At 34.4% G+C, this 9069-nt stretch overlaps 1 protein-coding gene and 1 pseudogene across 5 annotated transcripts in view; both read right to left on the reverse strand.

Moving 5' to 3' along the window:
* The window catches only part of LOC116097904, a 3133-nt pseudogene extending 822 nt beyond the window's left edge, over positions 1–2311 (reverse strand).
* Positions 1–9069, reverse strand: part of Nkain2 (sodium/potassium transporting ATPase interacting 2) — a 1006098-nt gene that overhangs the window by 396338 nt on the left and 600691 nt on the right. The gene's annotated exons all lie outside the window — the stretch shown is intronic.

Genomic DNA, 9069 nt, shown 5'->3' on the forward strand with positions numbered 1-9069 from the left:
TTTTTTGGAGGTGAACCTGAGAAAGGAGATATTGTAAATAAAGAAAACATCTAATAAAAATATTTAAAAATAGTATCTATCTTTTGTCTTATTACAGCCTCTAAATTGGGACATGAGTTCTCTCCATCTCACACTTGCTTAGAGTCTGTTTTTAGAGTGCTGAATTTAATATGACTTATGCAGATTTACTATGTGCATTTCTGTAGCCATTTATTGCAAAAGTAATATGTGCAATTTGTAAAAATGTTATAGAGTCATTACAGAAAGCATATATGCCATATGATTAAGGAACCATTCTATAAAGCTATTTTGAACATTAACTATTTTAAGGAAGACTATAAAATGACAAAGGGAAATCTTAATAAATAACTATAGTAGGCTTGACATATTTTTAAACTCTATAATATGTAAGAAGTGAGACATCCCCAGTGTTTTGAACACTGCCAAAGAAAACCAATAGAAGGTATTGTCTAAAGGAAATGGAATGAACATTAGGTTCAGCATTGCCTCTGCTGTGTGTCTGTGTTTCCCTATTTACAAACAAAATATTCCAGGCAGAGAATACTGTTTCCTGTACAGATTCAGACATATACTCCTATTAAGTTTCAATATTTATGAGACATAAGTTCTTGTTATACTCAATATAACTATGCACAAAGGAAAAAAAACAGAGAAAAAAGAAAATATAACAGTATTCTAATGATGTTTAAGGAAAACTGTAGATGAGTTGGGGTGTTCAATTTGAAGCATATATCTAGGTGTCACAATATGTTCTGTTAATGTGGATAATTTCATGGGACTCAGTCATCTCACTCTCAAAGCTGAAGAAGAGAAAGGTATTTGTGACCTTGACCTCCTAGGAGCATGTTTTGAATCTGAGCCTATCCTAGAATAGGCCAATGGAGGAAAGAATCCAACATAGATTCATTTTCTTGCTATAAAGTGTCAACTATTACAGGAAAAAAGTGTTTCTTCATTTCATAAGCTTTGGTGATACTCAGCATTTGGGACTGGTCAGTAGACAGATTGTAGTGCAATTTAAAAAAAAAAATTTCTCTACAGCAACAGTGCTACTCTGTCAAGGAATTACATATTCAACTGGGATACAGGTACATCACATTCCTTTAATCTAAAACAATGATATCTAATTGAGGGGAAGACAAAGTGACAACTCAGAGAAAGATTTGACAGAATGAGTCAAAGATAGGATACACCCAGCTCTCACAAGAGCAGACGGGGAAGAGAGGGTTTTAAGGGAGAGAACGTCAGTTGTGCTCAGTTCAGTTCATAGCAGAACTGATTTATGGCCTCATTTACTTAATTATTTTTATACATGTGTGTGTATAAATATACACACATAAATTTATACACATATGCATATATATCTACATATTAATACATATATAAATATAATCTGTTGAGTTTAGAACAGTTCAGTTTGTGGAGTTCAGAGGCAATATTTTCAAGCAGAGAAATTTAGTCAGGGGTTTACTGAAGTGAGTTTGAATCAGTCAGCTTAGAGGGAAGTTTGAGCCAGAAGAGCTAAGTTGAACCAACTAGCCAAAGTTCAGAAAGAACTAGAAAGGGTAAGTTTATCAGCAGTATGTCTCAGGTGCTAAAATATTCTAGGCCTAGGTTTGCAGATGGAGACTAGAAGCTGAAGCCTTCAAGGTCTAGACTTGTAGTATATTAGATTGTGTGGAAGCTGGAAGCTTTCAGACGTATACCTAGGGATAGTTAGAACAGAGAAGGAAATGTTCTGGGTTCATACAAATACATCATTCTCATTTCATTACTTCAACTGATGAAATAAAAGTGAAATTTATATTTACAACAGATGATGTCTCTGTTAATGATCTATCCTGAATTTTTATTACTTCTCTATGCTTTAAATTTTTATTCCATTTTTAATTAAAATAAAATTGTATTTTCCCTCTCCACAATCTGGCCTTCCTGGCACATCACACACTCTCAAATGTATGGCTTCTTTTTCTTAATTATTTTTATACATATATGTGTGTGTACACATAAACACACATACATACATACATATATTACATGTATACATACATACGTACACACATAAATACATATATAAATAAAACCTGTCGTGTTCATTTAATGTTGCTTGGATATATCTGCATTTAGGGCTGGCCACTTGGCATTGCATAACCAGTTAGTGGTCATATCTCTAGGGAAGACTAGCTCTACCTCTCTTCACAATCAACATTTGCCTGTAGCTCTTCATCAAAAAGTAGGACCCTGTTAGATTCTCCCCGCCAATGTTGGCATGCCAACTGATGTCATCCATGTTGAGATTTCATGGAAGCAGCTTCCTTGTTGTATGAAGAAGGTACAGTCTCAGGAGACCTGGCCCTGTGGCTCTTACAACCTTCATTTCCCCCTCTTCTTCTAGGGTCTCTGAATGTTGGCTTAGGGTCTGTATTTTAAATGCATTAGCTATGGCTAGATACACCATGACCATTTGTTCTCTTTATTTTGACCATTTGTGACTTTCTGTAATGTTCCCTATTGGTTGTAAGGAAGAAACTTCTTTTATGAGGAATGAAAGCCACAACTGTCTGTGGGTATAAGGATGAGGGCTTAGGATGCAGTTAAAAATCATGCTAGCTTAGGAAATTGGCAGAAATAGGTTCTCCTCTAAGATCTAAGAGCTCATTAGCCATAGTTAGTTGACTAGGTTTCCAGTGCCAAAAGTGATTTCATTCTCACTGAACTCACCTTAATTCCAATTAGATAGTTGCCAGTTACCACAAAGATATGCATGTAATATTGAATCTTTAGAGATATTTTACCTTGAGATTGTTGTGCTTTTTATGTATCACAGATGGGTAGGTAATATTGATTGCTTTCCTACCATGACAGCTTAAACTTTAACTGCCTTCCAGAACTATGAAAGCTAGCCTTCAGGTAGCAGTTGCTCAGGTCTTTATCAACATGAAATTACCTTCTACTCCAGGGGGTAACCAAGGGCAGGAACAGTAGGCTATATTGCTTGAGGAATAAGTCTCTAGTGCTCTCTTGACCAGCAACTCAAAAGGACATTTTCCATGTCTAGCACTGTGATATTTCTTAGGTAGTCTGTGACTCTAAAACATAATTAATGTGTATAAATGACCATTATTTCTCTAAATACTTTAGAACATATTTTCTAAATACATTATTTTGTAAATACTTTTGTCATTTTCTCAAGTGAAATAAAGAGAGAATGGCTGCCTGAAAATGAGTAATGGATAAATCAACTGAACCAGAGGGAACTGATTACCTGATCATATATTTCTCTGTCTGCAGGTTCAAAGGCCTGACTAAGGTCACAAAATATAAAGTAAAAAGTGAATGCCTGCCTTCTAAGGATACACATGTCCTAAAGAAGAGCAATTGGCACATTTGCCTTATACATTTTCATTAAAATGTGACATGATATCAAAAGATTATAAGATAGAAAATCTTCCACATAGTACCTGGAAAATTTTGTGGATAAGTGTCATGTTAAATTCTTCTGCTGTCATGATTATAACTTGAGTAGTAACCACAAATGACAACTGAAAGGGTATAAGAAAAACATTCTGCCACCTAAGTGATGATCTTGTTATCTGTATTCGGAATCATTTAACTTACAACAGGCATTGCTCCATAAATTTGCCTTATGATCTATGTTGAATATCATGTTCCTTGACATTTATTTACCCCAGTGTTAATATTGCTTCAGCCACCTTTATTTGATTGATACAATTATTTTCATCCAATTAATGTTTAGCTGTATTTTCTTTTACGTTTTATGTTTTGAAGAGACTCCCTCATTCGTGTGACAGCTTCAGTGTGTTAGTATCTAACAGCAGCTGTTAGACAGGTGCATGTGTGGGGATGCACTATGCTTTTTCCTGTTTTTCTGTCCCATATATAGTTATCAAACCCAGACACTATTATGGATGCCAACGAGTGCTTACTGACAGGAGCCAGATATAGCTGTCTCCTGGGAGGCTCTGACAGTGCCTGACTAATACAGAAGTGGATGCTCACAGCCATCCATTGGACTGAACACAAAGTGCCCAGTGGAGGAGCTAGAGAAAGACCCAAGGAGCTGAAGGGGTTTGCAGCCCCATAGGAGGAACAACAATATGAACCATCTAGTACCCCCAGAGCTCCCTGGGACTAAACTAACAACCAAAGAGTGCACATGGAGGGACCCATGGCTCCAGCCACATATGTAGCAAAGGATGGCCTTGTGGGGCATCAATGATAACAGAGGCCCTTGGTCTCATGAAGGCTTGATGCCCCAGTGTAGGGGAATGCTGGGACAGGGAAGCAGAAGCGGTGGGTTAGTGAGCAGGAAGAGAGGGGATGGAATGGGGGGGGGGTTTCAGAGGGGATAAAATTTGCAATGTAAATAAAAAAATATAGTAAAAAATTTCAAGACAAAAAAGATTAGCACCCCTCCATGGCACCTGCTTCTGCCTCCAGGTTTCTGTTTTATTTGAGTTCCTACCTCAGCTACCTTTTCATTTAATGATCTTGGATAATTCCTATTTCTTTCTTCATCTTGTTGTGCTTAGTTTCTGTTTTAATAAGATAAGAAGAGATAAAATAGATAAATAAAATACAGGAAAAAAAAGAAGCAAAAAAATTAGATGACACAGTGAGCAAAAGTACTTGCGGTAAAAACATGACCTGGGTTCAATATACAGACACACATGGTGGAGAGCAAACCAACTTCTCCATGCTATCCCCTCGCATCCATATGCATTCTATGTGACACACCTACTCCCCCTATAAATGCAAATGTAATTAAAAAGTTAAAAATTGATGACACCCTTGTATTTGTGCATTACAGAATTCTAACAAAGTGTCCGAAAAATTGTAACAATTGCATAAATTTTAATGGTTCCATCCCACACCCACACTTCAAGAAGGTACACTCTGACATCTAAAATTAAATTTACAAAATTTAGGACAGAAAGATAATTGGAAATATGGGAGACAGAACACACTCTTTGCAACACAGTTTCCCCTTTTATAACTTCAGAATCAACTTTGATTTGAAATATTAACAGGTCCCATAGACAAACAATTTATAAAATGTGACTTGCTACCATTCTCAGTAACATGAATAAATATCCACCAAAGACGCACTTGGTGAATGTTTTCAGTCTCAATGGGAACTTGGTGCTGAGGTTTAGAAAACACTCATAGCAATTACTGTTGGCCTCACATCAGAAGAGTACTGATGCTGTTTATCTGAATAAAAAAAAAAAGAGTGAAGGGAGCTTCTTTCAATGAAGAGATCAAATTATGTAATATTTGTGAATGAACATATATAAATTTTATTAATGTTTTTATATTTGTTCTTATATACTTTTTAGATATATAAGAACTTCACTATATTTTTAATCAGTCATGCTATTATGTATAATTTATGAATTATACTTTATCTGTAATATAATTAGAAGAAAATATGCTGTATAGTCTATTGGGCTAAGTACTACCTCTAATTTTATGCATCCACAGGGAGTCTTTGACATGGTGATAAAGGTAACATCTATCATCTAATTTCTAGTTATTTGAGTTTTGGAACCATATTTATCACTTTCAATATTGGTCCTTAGCAAAACATATGGTAATGGTGCTAGAAAGATGATCGCTCAGCAGATGACAATGTATATTGCTTTTGTCCCTAGATCAGTCCCAGCACCCATGTTGGGTAGCTCACAGTCAAAATTAGTTATAAACATACAATTTGGAACATTACTTTATTATAATTCAGTTTGTCTGACTCTAATAATCTCAAAATTATATCATTTATTTATTTAGTGGTCCTAGGGAATTGAATCCATGATCCAACCTAGCACACAAAGTAAATTTTCTATCCATTAGGCAACAGTCAAATGCCTAGAATAAGCACAGAGCAATCATTTGGAAGTTTACTACCCTAGTCTTTTCTTCATGTCAAATTTGCAAAATATTCCTCAGGAGTCTAAATAAGAGAATTGGATTAAATAAATTCTCAATAAAGTTTTGCATGTACATTCTAGTATATTGCTACTAAGAGCTACACCATGGAAATATAGAATATGGATATTTCGACTTTTAGGGATCACAAAATACTCTGACATGTGACTGAAATTCACTTGCCAGAAGCAAAGCGAATCATAAAATGAAAACCTTGAGCATTTTATGTTAAGCTGTGCAGAACAAATTCACACTGAACTGCAGATCTAAAACAATGGCAAAAATACAGTGATGGAGGCCTGTCAGTACATAAAAGCTGCCAGATGAGTGAGGACTCCCAGACAAGAAAATTGAATCAATTGAACATATCTGTATTACATTAAGTCGAAACCACACAGCATTCAAAAAATGTTAATTCTGCAATAAATATGAGATGTGAATGGATAGAATAAACTAAATCAAATTATGTTTTTAAATCTATTTTACTGTAAACCTAAGGTTAAAGAATAGCTCATCATTGAGTACCATAAAATAGTTCAACAGAGTGTAATTAAGAAGTACTTATTGCCATCATTATTACCAATGTATGTTGCTACTTCTATCAGGAGTGAGCACAGTTCTCTGTAGCTGGTAAAACCTCCTTTACATTTGAGTATCCTAAGTTTCAGAGACAGAAACCACTTACCTCCAACATCTTGCCCTAAGGTACTACTCGCCCATTTCTTTCCACCCATCCCCACGAGTTCAAGAGAGGAAACTACACCTTAACAATCAACTCTTTTGCCCAAATCTGACACTCCTTTCCCAGTTTCCCATAGCACCTCAGTATAAAATTATACATATGCATACATACACACATATATACATATAGAGTTATTATTCAAAATGTTGCTTAGGAATGGCTTTGTTCTTATATTCTCATTTAAAATAATATTGTTTATCCAAGATGGTTAAACATTACAGTCAAGTTTCTTGTATTTTGGTCAGTCAAATATATATATATATATCCCTATGATGTTATCAGTTGTGACATGTAACGAAAGTATGGCTGGGGCTGGAGACACAATTCTGTGATGCAACACATATTGTTCAAGGCACTGAGGCATCCCCAGTTAAAAAGGAAGGAACAAAGTTAACATTGGTCTAGGAAACTATTTGAGTGGCACCTTTCATTTAATTTTTAAGGATCTTAACATACCAAATTCTAATACTATTTAGTACATATCTGGAAGGGTGTTTTATTGCTGCCAGTCTTTCACTTGCATGGTAAAAATAGCCGTGAACCATAAGTTTATTCATTTTCCATCATAAAGTGTTACTTAAGATGAGAATACAACAGATGACCTAGATTTATTTCTTATTTATTCCTTCTGGGATATATCCATATTCCAAATTTGTTAAATGCATGATATAATATAGAAACATGTACATATAGAGATAGATAGGTAGGTAGGTAGGTAGGTAGGTAGGTAGGTAGGTAGGTAGGTAGATAGATAGATAGATAGATAGATAGATAGATAGATAGATGATAGGTAGATAATAGGATAAATAGATTATAGATAGATAGATAGATAGATAGATAGATAGATAGATAGATAGATAGATAGATAGATAGATAGACGGAAAGACAGGCCAATATTGTCATAGACTTACGTTTTTCATTGGTGGAGTCTATGTCATTTAGACATAGTTAGTCTATAATAATTAAAAATTGGATTAAGAATCCCAGTTCAAAGTACAAAGTCTTGGCTGTCAACCTCATTTAATTCTAAGATAAATATATTTTAGTCTTATTTTATAAAAGAAGGTCACTCATAGCTCACCATAATGTGGTAACATTTTTGTGATGCTCAGTAAGGGAATGAGTATACCCAGTGAAAATGCAATGCGAATAGAAGAATCTAACATAAGATGTAAGCTACTTTTAGCAAGCAATTGCAGGATACTGGCAAAATAAAGGATTTTAAAAAGTGGCATTTCAATTTTGAAATGGTAGTGCTAAGTTGTTATAAAGGTCATCTACCCTTGGCTTCAATTAAGCTGAATTGAAACAGGTTAATCTTTTTTTCCTGTTGTTCTTTCAGTTTGGAATGATACTCGTCATGCATCAAATCTCGTGACCTTGACATTGTTCTGCAGCTCTCCTCAGGAAAGAACCTGTAAAGGAGAAGTGAACTATATCTCCCAGGAGAGACTCACAGCAACATCAGTAAGACAAGTAACAGAAAACCTGACCATAGTAGACATTCAGTGATAATTCTTCCATGACATACGAAGTCAAAGAGATTCATTTTAACCCAGACAGAAACAAACAAACAAAACAAAACAAAGCAAAAACGGGAAAATTAGAGGAACCAGTATGGTATGCAAAATCTACAATCAAGTAAAAGTGTCCAAGAAAAGCTTTCATGGAAATCAACAATTTAAAAATGTGCCTCATTCAAGTCTCATGAATCTTCATATTTTCTTTTTTTCCCCTCTCATTAACCTTGTATTTTTTTAAACTTAGTTTTACAATAAACAGAAAAGCTGATCTTTAAAAAAAAACCCATAGCTGTCGATTTTTAAGATGAGGTTCATGTTTTAAAGAACTACCACTATATCCTGTAATTACATCTTTTATATACAAGAAGTATGTGCAAAGTGCTTCCGAACTATAAAATAATTATGATATATAAGATAAAAATGGTTGCCTTTAGGAGTTAGTTACAACTGACTACTTGCAATGAATCATAACTTGTTACAGCTTTGATTTGCATTCTATTTATATAAGAAGAAAGCCATCACTTTATCTTACCAATTTCTTTGGTAATTTAAAACAAAAAAACTCCACAGGTCTAAAGTTCTCTATAATAATGTAGTTATTTGTTTTTTTTTCTTCCTTTTAAAAAGTAGATTTATTTGAGATTTTTTTTAATCATAAGCAAAAGCCAGTAGATCATTTTAGGCATATCAGCCAAGTTGGGATACACAATTTTAAAATAAAATTACAGTTTTGAAAAATTTGTTTGTAAAGTCTAGGACAAGCACATTATGTCCTCATACTTTCTTTTCCCCAAAAGAACAACCCTATAATCTCGAGAAAAATTCTTTTTTTTTTTT

This window comes from Mastomys coucha, unplaced genomic scaffold (assembly GCF_008632895.1).
Source record: "Mastomys coucha isolate ucsf_1 unplaced genomic scaffold, UCSF_Mcou_1 pScaffold2, whole genome shotgun sequence".
Classification (NCBI taxonomy): Eukaryota; Metazoa; Chordata; class Mammalia; order Rodentia; family Muridae; genus Mastomys; species Mastomys coucha.